The sequence below is a fragment of the Mesocricetus auratus genome, unplaced genomic scaffold (assembly GCF_017639785.1).
Source record: "Mesocricetus auratus isolate SY011 unplaced genomic scaffold, BCM_Maur_2.0 Super-Scaffold_100028, whole genome shotgun sequence".
NCBI lineage: Eukaryota > Metazoa > Chordata > Mammalia > Rodentia > Cricetidae > Mesocricetus > Mesocricetus auratus.
In genome coordinates, this window is record NW_024429209.1 from 23812090 (window position 1) to 23820343 (window position 8254).

The following is an 8254-nucleotide window of genomic DNA, read 5'->3' on the forward strand; positions in this document are numbered from 1 at the left end:
ATCCATCCATCCATCTGCACACCTACTCATCCACCCAACCACTCACCTATCCATTCAACAATCCACCCACACACCCATTAATTGTCCATTTGTCTGTCTGTCTGTCTTTCTGTCTATCCATCCATTTGTCCATGAACCCATCCACCAATCTACTCACACACCCGTCTGCCCATCTGTCCATCCATCCATCCATCCATCCATCCATCCATCCATCCATCCATCCACTCATCCACACATCCATCCACCCATTTATCCATTCACCAATCCACCCACACACCCATCCATGCATGCATGCATCCATCCATGCATCCATGCATGCATGCATGCATCCATCCATTGGCCTGTCTCCCCTTATCTCTGCCTGTGGGATCCATCTAGATAGAAAAACAGCCTAGGGTCACTTAAGAGAAGGAGTTCCCCAGCTCTCCTTGCCCTTGTGTCCCTTGTTGCCTACAGGGTCATCCTGTGGTGAGTAGACATCAGGGTGCCATCTGGCTGTCCTCAAGGATGACAGGTAATGGGGTAGGGTCTGCCCTTTTCACCCCAACCCTGATTTCAACCCTGTTTCTATGTCTTCAAAATAGGAGAGGCTATGGCTCCAGGGACTTTGGACCCTGGGCTGCCTGTCACTTCAGGTCTTCCTCCAGGTGTTGGTATGCCCTCCACAAGGGACATTTAGTGGCTTATGGAAAGCTGGTTTTGAACCCCACCCCATAGCTTGGGGGCTGGGAGACTTTGAAACTCTGCCTGACCCCAGACTCAGATCCTAGGACCCGCCCTCTACCCAGCTTGCAGTCTGTCCTGGGTTCCGTGGGCTGACCTGGAGCTGCTGGGCAATTTGGATCTGGCTGGGGGCTAAATTGCTGTGCCTTGGGCTGGGTGTCCCAATGCATTCTGCATCTGCTGGTGGTTGAGCTGTCACCATACTGAATGGGACGTCCGCCACAGGAGACAGATTGATCTCTGCTGACACCATGGCAGTGAAATACGCCTTTTTTTTTCTGAGCTGCCAGGGAGGTTTTTCCCTCTGCTGTTAAGTGTGTGTGTGTGTGTGTGTGTGTGTGTGAGAGAGAGAGAGAGAGAGAGACAGAGACAGAGACAGAGACAGAGACAGAGACAGAGACAGAGAGAGAGTGAGCCTGTGGGTGCACCAGATCTGGCAGTGGCAGTCTCCCAGGTGTGGTGGGCACTGTGGGATCCTGTTGCATGGAGGGGTTGCCTCATGCTCATGGCTCTGCTCCATAGGCCGCGCTGGCACACACAAGACGTCCCCACGGACATGTGTCATGCCTTGAGTACACACCACAAACGCCAGGGTAGTGGTCAGTTGACACTGGGGCAGTGCTGCAGGCTCCACCTTCTGCTGGGGACTCAGTGCTCACGGGCCTCGTCAAGGCTCTGTGAAGTCCAGCACACAGGTCAGGCGTGCTGAATGGATACCCACCAGAGACACCACTTTTAACAGCAGCTTTAGGTCCCTGACATACCTCAGGGTTTGTGGCTCTACCACACCCACTTCAGCTCCTGGCCTTTGGTGACCAGCCTGACTGTCCTGGATGGAGCTACAGATGTGTGGGCTGAGCACTGACTGAGAGAGCTCCTGGGATCTGTGTGGAGCCCGGGCTGTCTTCCCGCTGACCTTACTTTGCCTGCGGAGTCAGCATCCATGCCCAAGCCAGGCCCAGGCCTGGTCAGCACAGAAAGTCGGTCCATAGGTGTAGCCACAGGAGTACCCCGGAGTCAACATCAAGCCAGTCCTTTCCCGTGACCAGTGCCCTCCCCTGCCCAGGGACCTTCTCCAAACATAGCTTCCTGCCTGGCTCCCTTGGAGCTCAGCGTGGGGCCATGCTGAATGGAGCTGGTGAGGGTAAGAGCACAAGCCGATGTTACCGTGTGTGTGTGTGTGTGTGTGTGTGTGTGTGTGTGTGTGTGTGTGTGTGTGTGTAGGCTTGGGGGAGTCTCAGGGCAGGGTCCTCATGGCCCTCTGGCTCTGCTCACTGGGAGGGTTTCCTTGAAAGCCACAGGCAGGGCGTGAGTGTCCTATGGCTGCTGTGACACATGACCATATATTTAGCGCTTGAATACTCAATTACCTTCTTGCAGGGCTAGAAGCAGACTCCCTCTGTAGGTTACAGGGGAGCCTATGCCTGTCAGTTTCCAGCGTCTAGGCCATTGCGACTCTCCATTCGTGGTCCCTTCCTCCATCCAAAGCCAGTACGTCCATATCTCTAGGTATCCTTCCCCTTACTAGGGTCTTGGGAGGGCATTGGTCCAGGATGGTTCAGAATCATCTCCATCTTGAATTCCTCAGTTTAACCCCCTTCTGCCACGCAAGGCACGGTGGTTACTTTTCTCATCGCTGGGACTACACACCCGGGAAGAAGTAATTTAAGGGAGGAAGGAAGGGCTTCTGTTGGCTCATAGTTTGAGGATGCAGCCCCTCGTGGTGTGAAGTCGTGGTGGCAGACCACGAGGCACCGATCGCTCTGCAACTAAGGTCGGGACACAGAAAGGGGCGAATCCGCTCCTCAGCTTCGATTTCCTCTTTTTATTTGGCACATGGGACTCAGGCCCCGCAGGATGGCAGGGGGGGTCTTTCCACCTCAGTTAAAACTCTTTAGAAACGCCCCCCCACAGATAACACTCAAATGTACGCGTATTCTGAATCCCAAGAAGTTGATAAGGACGATGGACCATCACACAGCGGCACGGTCTAAGGTCCTGGAGTATTCTTGAGAAGCAGGGGGGAGGGGGGAGGGGGGTCAATCTTCTGTCCTCGTCACAGCACGCTCCAGCCCTACACAGGACTGGGTAGGGAAAGTGGGGTTTTACTTATAGCGTCCTGGGGAATGTTCCCCCACCCCCAAGAAAGCTATGGCTAGGTCCTTGAAGATCCAGGTGCCTATGCACAAGTCTGGGCAGTTCTGAGCCCAGGAGTGGCGAGTCAGTGGGGAGAGAGGGTGAACTGGGCCTTGAGCTACCTTTGCCTATTTTTTCAGTCGAGGAGAAACTCATGTAAGATAAAGGAACCAAGCCGGGAGTGGCATGCGTACCTTTAATCCAGGCAGGAGGGTCAGAAGTTTCAGGTCATCTTTAGCTACAGTTAAGCTTGCTGGCAGCCTGGGCTACGTGGGACCCTGTCTCAAAAGGAAAACAAAACGAAACATAAAAGGAACCATTTTAAAGAGAGAATCATCGGAGAGTGCCTATGGTATCTACTGCAGTATAACCGTCTCTTCTGTGTCCCTCTAGAATGTCTCGTCACCCGAAAGAGACCCACTCCCTGTGGGTTATCCCTCCCTTCCCGTCCCTGGGTCTGTCCATCCTGAGAGTCTAACTTTCAGTCACTCGCAGCACCATGTTTAAGAATCACATGCGGCTCCTTTCCTTTCTGCTGTGGAAACGGGCAAGTTCACGAAACCCGGAGAAAGTGGCGCTGGTCCTGGTTGGACGCTACTCCAGACGCAAAGCTGCCATCATGAAAGACATTGACGATGGCACCTCAGACAGCCCTTACACCAGCCATGCCCCAGTGGCTGGAATTGACTGCTCTCCCCGAAAGGTGAATCACCCCATGCCCACAAGGTACTCTGTGGGCATCCCCTTGGACAAAAACTGTTGTCAACAAGGATGTCTTTAGAGACCCAGCCTGAAACACAAGGCGAGGTGGGAAGCCAAGTTCAAACTTGAGGAACGATATAAGACAGGAAGAACAAGTGGTTTTTCCAGAAGCTTCGCTTTCAAGTGTACTTTTGTCCATCATTAAAAGTAAAAAAAAAAAAAAAAAGTATGCAGCAGCGCTTTGGTTTTTATGGCCAAATAATGCTCCATCCTACCAACGTGCAATGTGTTGATTAAGATGGCATCTGAAGCTGGGTGGTGATGGCATGCGCCTTTAATCCCAGCACTCGGGAGGCAGAGGCAGGCGGATCTCTTTGAGTTCGAGGCCAGCCTGGTCTGGAGAGCTACACAGAGAAACCCTGTCTCAAAAAACAAACAAACAAACCAAAATAAATAAATAAATTTAAAAAAGGTGACATCTGGGTTGTGCTGTCTGCACCACAGACAGTGCCGCAGGGACCTCTCAGACACGTGCCTAGGAGAGGAGTTGCACAGGTTTACTAAGGTCTTATCGTTGGAGAAGCTGCCTGCTTTTTGGCAGCGGCTTCACTGGCATGGATGAAGACATGGGGTTGGGTGGGATCAGTGTCTCCTCCATCCTGTTTCCTGGGGAAAAGATGAGAAATGTCTACCATTTTTGAGAGCCGTGTATTCATGGGTACAAGGACTTCAAGGCTTCAAGGAAGTCTCCCTTAGTTTCAATGCCAGTGAGTTTCGGGGGAGAACTGTCAGGTATGGTCTGTGACAAGGGTACCCCAACTCCTGCTCCTGGGTGGAGGACAGGCTGCCTTGTCCAGGCTCAGTGGCTGGCCCCTGTTGAGGTATATAATCCGTGAAAAACCTTGTTCCTGAGAACACACTGGGTGGGTGGAGCACAAAGGATCTTGGGTGGCTTTGCCTTGTTGTGGGTGACTAAAGATACCCCAGGTGTGGGCTAGTCTCTGCAAGAGCCCTACACAGCTGTGGAGAAATGTCTCTGTCACCTCTGCCTGAGCTGATGCACAAGGGACGCTTGCACCACTGCCCCAGAAGACATTAAGTCTCACCCGAATTCAAGTCGATCCGCACAAACAGGATTCTAGCCAACAGTCTCACCATGCCCTGTCTTCGGGCCTAGTTGTCTAGTGGTCGATGATTCAGTCAGTTGATTAAGTCATTCATGCATCCATCATTCATAATTCTCCAAGCACCAAAAAGAGGTATTAAAAGACTCAAAGGTAACTGTGTTGAGGGTGACCATTTTAGAGACCTTCCCAGCTATCCATGTCAATATGGGTGCAATACTTATTCATTTATTTGCTTATTTATTTATTTATTTATTTATTTTGAGGCGGTCTTACTATGTAGATACTGCTGGCTTGGTATTCACCGTAGCCCAGGCTGGCCTCAGATGCTTGGCAACCCTGCCTCCTGAATTGCTGCTGTTATAGGCTTGTGCTGTCATACCTAACCACACATGCAGTCTTGAGGGGGACCTAAGGCAACATGGTGGTCCCAGCTGAGACTTCTCCGCATGCCCTGTGAGGAGGGTGCCTTGCTCCCTTATAAGTGGACAGTGAAGTTCTAAGAGCTAGAAGCTGGAGCCCAGGGTCTTCTCTCTGCAAGAGTTTGTCCTCTGGCTGTGTCCTGTGTGTGTGGGGATTTGGGACTGTTTGCTCACTGCAGTTTCTCTGGGGAAGAGGCAGTCCTGTAGCCCTATGGGTCCTGGGTACACCCTACAGCACTGTGCCCACCCCAGCTTGACCAGCAATGAGTTCCCATCTCCCTGCTTCTCTCTCCTCGGTTGGGACACCAGGTCACAGTTAGCCTCTGCAGACCGGTCTCTGTTGGTGTCCTCTCCTGCTGGGCGACCAAGAGCCTTGGGAGTAAAGCCAAAGGGTGTCCTTACCTCACCACCTGGGTGGAAGCAGGCTGCTCATGTGTGTCTCCCGGGAAGGTGTAAATGGACATGCTCCCCCAAACTGACCAGGACGGGGGGGGGGCATTTCTCTAAGTACAGGAGGAAGGAGATTTGTGAGTGGATTCTAAAACAACAGGAAGTCGTTGGATGCCTTGTGTTCTGTGCAGGGCTTTGCCAGGAGGAGCAGTCATGCCCACTGTGGGTTCAGCTTCAAGGCTTCTACCGATGGCTCTCAAGTCATCCCGTTTGTTCCTTGTCACTGTACTACACGGTGGCAAGGTGGTAGAGACTTGCTCAGTGTCACTCTGCTCGAGGGGGATGGTTGGCAGGTTCAGACTGCTGGATTCTGAGTCCCAGCCCAGTGGGGGCCATGTTCCCAAGCCATGCCTTTTATAAGGACCCAGGTGGGAGGCAGAATGGAAGCACTCCCAATCATACTCACCATTGTGGATATGGGGTCTTCTAGCCATACATCCTTGATGTAAGGTTCTGGAGGAGGTAGGAGTGACAAGTGAGTTGGTCTTGCCTGCTTCTCAAGGTGACCTGTAATTATTACACGGCGTTGACTTGGGACGCCTAGGAAAACTGGTGACTCTGTTGCCCCTTGACTCAAACCTACATCTGAGCAAAAAGACACTACTCTGGAGGTACGGAGATCCTGGGCCAGCTGGGTCTTTAGGGGACTAAGGCCAGGGTGGTACCAATCTCCCTCCCTGGGCCCTGCTTCCTGGATCAGCTCCAGTCTCCCCAGGGTGCTCTGAGGAACGGGCTATTGTGGCCTCAGAGAGAGGCAAGTGCCCACTGGGGAGGAGGCACCTCTGTACTGGGCCTCACTAAAAATAGCAGGGGGATTCGGACAGGGACAGCCGGTAGCAGGCTGGTCAGGGAGGGGTTGAGAGGGGGACGGGGCAGCCCAGGACCTCTGTCAATGGTGCCGGGGCTCCCACCCTGTTCCCTGCTGCCCGGCCAGCCTCGGCCCAGCTGACAGGCTATTTTTTCCCCTGCTTGACTAAATATGGTCAGGGCGCACAGCCCGAGGGGGGCCACTTGGCCCAGCCGCGTGTTTGGGATGTTTGACCGGGTATATAAGAACTGCCAAGGTGAGGTCGCTCCTGATCCAAGGGCCCCATGCCCCACCAGCCTTGGGTCAGGCCATCCCGGCTCTGCCCTCCCCCACCCCTCCCTGCATGCATGAATCTTGGCCTGTGGGGCTGCGTGCATGTGTGAGCGTGCATACCCGCGGGGTTTTTCTCTTTTTCCCTTTTGTTCTGCTCTGACCTCTACCTGGTACCGACAGGGCTGAGGGTGCAGGAGCTTTCTGCAGCTTTGGCCGGGCAAGGTGTGCAGCTGGGCTCTGCCTCCTTAACTCTGCATCATCTCTCTCTCTCTCTCTCTCTCTCTCTCTCTCTCTCTCTCTCTCTCTCTCTCTCTCTCTCTCTCTCTCTCTCTCCTCCTCCTCCTCCTCCTCCTCCTCCTCCCCTCCCCTCCCCTCCCTTCTCCCTCTTCCTCCTTCTCTCTCAAGATTTCCCTGCTGCTAAGTCTGCGCTGCTGCAGGAGAGCTGGGGGAAGGGCAGGGGTGCGGAGTCGGGGTGCTGGTGTCTTCTTTCTCTCTCTGCCCCCCCTCCAAGTGCGGACGCCACGGGAGCTCCGGCCCGCCCCCACCCCTGCATTTGCGATTGGCTCCGGGAGGAGGTGGCTACGGCTGCCGCTGCTGCAGCATCTCCCGGGGAGCCGCGACCCTGCGCCCGCTGCCACTGCTGCCGCGGTCACCAGACCAGTCCGAGGGGCGCCCAGGGTTCCCTGGTGAGTCCCTCTTAGCTGGCTGCTGCAGCTGCCCACCAGCTAGGAAAGCCCCTGAAAACTTATCGGCAGTGGTGGAGGTGTGCCCTCTGGTGAGGTGGGTGCTGTGGGTGCTGCGGCCGCGTGGCTCCAGAAGGAGTGCCTGGAGTTTTCTCTTGGCTCCCAGCATCATCCACATTTGGAAAACTGCAGAGCCAGCAGCCGGCAGAGCTGGGAGGGCTGGGAGGGCGCGTCCAACCGGGATGCAGGAACTTTGACATACGGCTTTTTGCAAGAAAGCAGCGCCCCTGAATGCTTGGTGGAGGGCAGGGTGGATGGCGCCGGCTGTTCTGGGGGGACTGGCCCGGTGGCTGAGGAAACACATTAACCAGTTGAGCGAAACAGCAGAGATTGTGGCTAAACTTACCCTGGAACTTGCAACCTCGACATGAGTGCGTTGGGGGTGGGGAATTTCTGAGGAGCGCTGACAAGGCTGTCATGGGCTGGGACTCTGGATTTTCTGAAGCTCTCCCAGCCCTGCCGGGATCAAAAGGGTGCTGTGTCAGGCGTCCAGGGGCTAGAGCTGGGGCTGGGGTAGGATTGAGTCAGTGTTCACAGTGGAGAGACTCTGGATAAGGCCCCGCCCAAGACGCCTGCTCTGCTTGCCATGGGGTCTGCTTGGAGGTGGCTGATAACCACTTTTCTGCCAAAGTGGCAAACTTTGTGAGAAGTGGCTCTCATTCATTTTGTGAGCTAGCAACTTCAGAGGATGTGGGCTGAGTTGACTCCTGCTCTTCCGGTCCCCCCAACTTTCTGTTTGGCATCCACACACCATCAAAGGAACACCTGGAGGTGGGATAGACAGAGGGCTGAGGTTTCTGTTCTTCCAGTTCTTGGGGTCAGTGGCTCAGCCACACCAGGGGCAACCCCCCTCCCCACCAGAGGCTGGACGTT

At 54.4% G+C, this 8254-nt stretch overlaps 1 long non-coding RNA gene across 1 annotated transcript; it reads right to left on the reverse strand.

The window, feature by feature from the left end:
- Nucleotides 1-2533: 2533 nt before the first annotated feature.
- Nucleotides 2534-6932, reverse strand: LOC121134571. The gene is made up of 4 exons (XR_005871671.1): nucleotides 6759-6932; nucleotides 5964-6064; nucleotides 3054-3137; nucleotides 2534-2807 (listed from the first exon to the last, which is right to left on the reverse strand). It is a non-coding gene; the product is annotated as an uncharacterized LOC121134571 (long non-coding RNA).
- Between the last annotated feature and the right edge of the window lie 1322 nt (nucleotides 6933-8254).